Source organism: Pimephales promelas, chromosome 2 (assembly GCF_988280905.1).
Source record: "Pimephales promelas chromosome 2, fPimPro1.hap1.1, whole genome shotgun sequence".
In the NCBI taxonomy this organism is placed as follows: domain Eukaryota; kingdom Metazoa; phylum Chordata; class Actinopteri; order Cypriniformes; family Leuciscidae; genus Pimephales; species Pimephales promelas.
The window spans coordinates 37,575,462-37,580,700 of NC_142770.1; the positions used below are offsets into that span (position 1 = coordinate 37,575,462).

Here is a 5,239-nt window from a genome sequence, read left to right on the forward strand (position 1 = left end):
AGTAACCCGAGGGCCACCCTTTGGACAATTGCAATTGAACATAGTTAAATGATTTAATTAATACAAATTAATTCAATGCAAGTATACAGTTTTTGTATACGAATATGTCTCTACAGTTATTTACAGCTACTATCTGGATTTACTTTCAAGCATTAATTTCCTACACTACCCATATTGTTCAACTGTCATTAATACCAGCTGTAGCTATTCAAGATAGAAAACTATTAACAAAACTGCAAATATATGTTTGTGCAAATTTATTAGCATACTGATACAGACTTCAGGCAATCTGGCTCGGAATTATCAAATTTTATTGAGGCTATATACCACCAGAGGGAGAACTTCATCACTGAATAAAAAACATTTTCAGCTGATTTCATTTGTGATTATTCATTTTTTGTAATTTCTTTCACATATTTTGTTCAAATCTTTTATAAAATAGAACACAATTTAAGTAAGTGCAGATTAACTTCAAACATATGTTTGCTTGAACGATATAAAGGACAACATTGAAATAGGCCTATGCATCCCACAAAATTTAAATTTGATTTAGCTGTATCATAACCATCTACGCGGGACATGCATAAGAAATGGCAACATGAAACTGAAAAATGTTTTAAAAATAACACCAATCAAGGGTAACTTGATGGAACTAGCCAAACATAGGCTACTTTAGAAAAATGTATTTCATCCTATGCAACTGAAATGACCATGAAGAGCGTTTTTGTCGGTGTTCTGTAACTCAATGTGAACAATTGAGGCGGTCGCCTTTCTTTACTAACTCATCGAAATCTGGGGTCGTGTTCGACGTAGAGATGCGCAACACGGACGACAGGTGTGCATCGGTTAGTCGTGATCTGTAGCGTGACTTGTTAAAGTTCATTACAGAGAGAGTCTGCTCGCATACATACGTGGACCCGAATAAAACTAGCATCCTTTGCGCATGCCTCCGCATGTTAGGAAACTTGCCCTCACTCAATGCACCATAAAACCTGTCCAATGATGACGAGGTGAATTTCTCCTTGAGAGAGGGATCGCACTGCATGTCAATCAACTCAAGCTGAGCGTCCGGAGGCACTTGGTCGCTGTCAAAGGAAAAGGGGCCGGACACCAGCTCCATCTCTTTTTCTATTTTACCGAAATCAGAGAAACGCCTGTTGAACTCAGTGTGCAGATCCTCGAGTGTAGTGGTGTATTTGACAGTGAGTCGGGATGGCACATCCTTCATTGTGGCAAGAGTTGGGAAATGTGTAAAGCTCTTGTTTGTCATTTGCCGGGAAAACAGAGTCAGCTTTTCTTTGAATGCTCACACGTAGGAATACAGTTTGTGCACGAACACATCCTTCCCCTGCAGCTTCCTATTGAGGTCATTCAGATGGCCCATTAAATCCACAGAAAAGGCAAAGTCAAACATCCAATTGGAATCTTTAAGTTCTGGAAAGTCACCAGCCTTCCCGGCATTTTCCAGAAACACCTCTATCTGACTTCTCAGGTCCCACACACGGCGTAGCACGGTGCCCAGGCTCAGCCAGCGGACGTTTGAGTGGTATGGGACATCAGTGTGTTCTGCCTCACTCTCCTCCAACAACTGGATAAACTGGCGGTGGTTAAGCGCCCGTGCCCTGATGAAATTGACAAGTTTCACCACAGTTTTGGTGACGTGATCAAGCTTTAACACCGACTTAGACAAGGCCTCCTGATGGATGATGCAGTGCAAGAAAATCAGAGTTGAGCTTGGGTCATCCTCTCTCACCCTGTCCTGTATCCTACGCAATAGCCCAGTGTTCTTCCCGGTGAGGTTTGGACAGCCATCAGTGTCATGTTCAGTAACTTCGCCCACGGTAGGTTCATTCTCTGCATGCATCCTGACACCGTATCATAGAGGTCTGAAAATTAACTCCTCCACTATTTCAAATTTGTCCGTAATACCTCTGATGAATATAAGCAGCTGGGCAGTGTCTTTAATATCAGTGCTCTCATCCAGGGCCAGTGAAAAGTATGTGAAATCAGTGGCCCTATTTAGCAATGCTGATGTCAGCTCATCATCAATTACCTCGATGCGATGCGGCGAGACAGGCTCACATTTTCAAACTGACTTTTGTTGTCAGGGCACAGCACGCTAGCTGCCTCTACCATACAGTCTTTTACAAACTCACCATCCGAAAATGGTTTGCTGTGTTTAGCGATTTTGTGGGACAACATATAGCTCACTTTTGTTGCTGACTCCTGTACATTAGACTGCTTGGTAAAAATATTCTGCCTGGCAGTTAAGTTGGAGGACAATCTCGTGGCTTTTTCTTCTCTCTCCTTTGCGGAGAAATTCACGGCATAATTAGCATGTTTAGCATTGAAGTGCCTGCTAATATTATATTCTTTAAAGACAGCGATGCTCTCTTGACATATCAGACAAATAACCTTTGAGCCGACGGTCGTGACGAAATATTTTGACGTCCATTCTTTATTGAATGCTCGACATTCAGAGTCCACTTTTCTCTTTTTTACTCCACTCATTTTGACAAATTGTTTATGTCCTGGCCGTTTAGAATTAGATACTTTGAGGAGGGAAGAAGACAAGTTAAGTCGCAAATTGTATTCGCACAGCGACATCTGTTGGATTGTTTTTAATAGCAGGATCGCAGTTCAGATAAAGACTGTGTTTTTTTTTGTTTGTTTTTTAAGGTGTTTCATCAAAATTGCGAGTGCATCGCGGGGGCCGGATTAAAGCACTATGTGGGCCGGATCCGGCCCCCGGGCCGTATGTTGCCCATGTATGAATTAGTGTGTGCACAGAAATTAGTCATATCATAGCAAACATAAATCCTGAACAGATATGTAGAAAAAGGAATAAAAAGAAACCTTAAGTCCATCCACGCGTCGAGTTCCTTCGTAGACCGAGCCAAATCCTCCTTCGCCCAGCTTCTGGCCAATTTCATAAAACTCACAAATAGGGCCTATTAAAAGAAACAATCACGGTTAGTATGAAATTAAATTATATCTATACATTTTATTTTATAAGTTATATTTTTTTTTAATCTGATTGATGACTTGTTCTTACTCTTGAGCAGGACATTCAGCTCTGACTGTTCCTCCTCTGGCTGTTCCTCGGCAGCAGGGAGGACTTCAGAAGTTGGAGCTATATGTTAAATCAAACAAAAATAATGAACAAAATTAGAGTGGTTCTTTATGTACACTTAAAAAAAATGGAGTAAATTCAAAAACTCAGAAAAACTCAGAAAATGCTAGTAAATTTACAAAGATTTGCCAAGTAAAAACCTAAACAAATTTATCAGTAGCTTTAATTAGAGATCTTTAAGTTAAATTTACATGGAATATGGAATTAAGTAAACTTTACGGAAAATAAGTAATTTTAACTCGGCTAGTAAAAGGTTGATTAATACCGATTTCCTTTGCATTACATTTCACTTAAACAATAATATTGAATTTTATTTGTCATTTATAGTATGTGTTCTAGATCATCTACGTAATTTATATTACATCATCAGATGTTAAGCATCATGTGAACGCAAAGACCTCAATACTTGGTAGACAATACACATTTCATGGGTCGTTTTTTGTGTTTGAATGCGTCATTTTGAGCAAAAAAAATACTCAAAATATCACAAAATGGCAAGTTACTAATACTGACAACAAAAATCAATGATAAAACAGTGTAACTACAGCTGGAAAACGGTGAAAAATGAACCTCAGTAATTATTCAAGGTCCAGTGCATGATGGGAACCCCAGTATCAGAAAAATTTAGTCAGTTTTACTTAATTTTAATGAGTTGATTTTACACTTTAATTTCTACTAGCTTGAATTAAGTACTGATATGGAATTTACTTAGTTTTTTTGATTTTTTATTCTTGCCTGAACTAACTTTTTCATGTAAATTACATTGTTTGTTGTTTTTTCACTAGGATTTACTTCACCAAAAAAATCATTTTTTACATTGTAGGGGCACTTGAATTCAACTTTCTCTAAAAATGTAAATCAATTTGTTGCCGAGTTTAAATTCTCACATACTGACTGGTTTTGTAATGGCATCAAATCAAACTACTCTCAAATCATGCCGTGATCAAAATCTTTCTTTTCATTTTTGATTTGCAACTTTAAAGCTACTGTCCGTTCAAAATTAAAACAATCATGAACCCGTTTTCCAAACAGTGTTTGTGTCTTATCCCGAATTGAATCACTGTGGTACACTAATAAGTGTTTATATTTGGACTATTTTAGACTGTTTTAGTTCTGTTTATTAACCGCTAGAGCGCCAAAAGTTACGGACTGCTCCTTTAAAATGGATGCCATAATGACAGCAACTAGTTCTCATTTATTACGAAGAATCATCCATTAATCAATACCGCCCTAAAAAGGCTAAGTGCAGTAACTACGCAAACAAAGCAACGGAGAAAAGGGCCTTTAAAGTTTTTATACCAGCCAGTCAAACATGTTATGGGAATTATGTGGTAATACATCTCCGAAACGGGTCATAATTTAACCCAGATATTTTTTTCACAAGACAGAACACATGTCATAAAGCCCGTTCTTTGACCAATTGTATAGTTACTGCGCTTTGCCTTTGTAGGGCAGAAAAGTTGTATCACGGTGACATGTTCGTGACTTTACCTTGGCCAAATCTCCGATATAATCCCGAATTATTCTGGAACTCTTTCTCAGCCTGAGCCAGGTCGTATTTTGCAGCTCGACGACGAAAGTAGAGAGTGGGCCATCTCCTCCAGCTCCTTTTCTCCTCTCTCCCTCCATCAATCTCACCAGTCCCAACAGTCTCATCAAGCCGATGAGGATGGTTTTCTGCCGTGTTGGTGGTGTATTTGAGAAGTACACAGGGTTCGCGTACGCGCTCTGTGTTCGGTCGTGAACTTAGCTGTCCCATGATAAATACGTTGTCACCCTGATAACAGATAATCCAAAACTTCTACCTACAAAATTCACTCTGATAACAGATAATCCAAATCTTCTACTACCTACAAACTGAAAAAGTGACTTTCATTGTTCAATATACTCCAGTCTACTGTGACGTAAAATGAAGTTCTAAAAGTGACGTGTCACGTGCATTCCAACGGCTCTGAGCGCTCTAGCGCGAACTATCGTGACGTCATGTTTTCAGTTTGAAGGCCGCGAAAAACAAACACAACATTCGCTGAGGAAGTCACTTAAATTAGTTAAAAATAAAAAGAATGAAATGTAGTTAAACTTTATGGAGGAATTCTTCGTATTGTA

The 5,239-nt window shown here is 38.7% G+C and overlaps 1 pseudogene; it reads right to left on the minus strand.

Annotated features, from left to right (window-relative positions):
• Positions 1-742: 742 nt before the first annotated feature.
• LOC120479994 (general transcription factor II-I repeat domain-containing protein 2B-like) lies at positions 743-1,864 on the minus strand (annotated as a pseudogene).
• Positions 1,865-5,239: the final 3,375 nt, after the last annotated feature.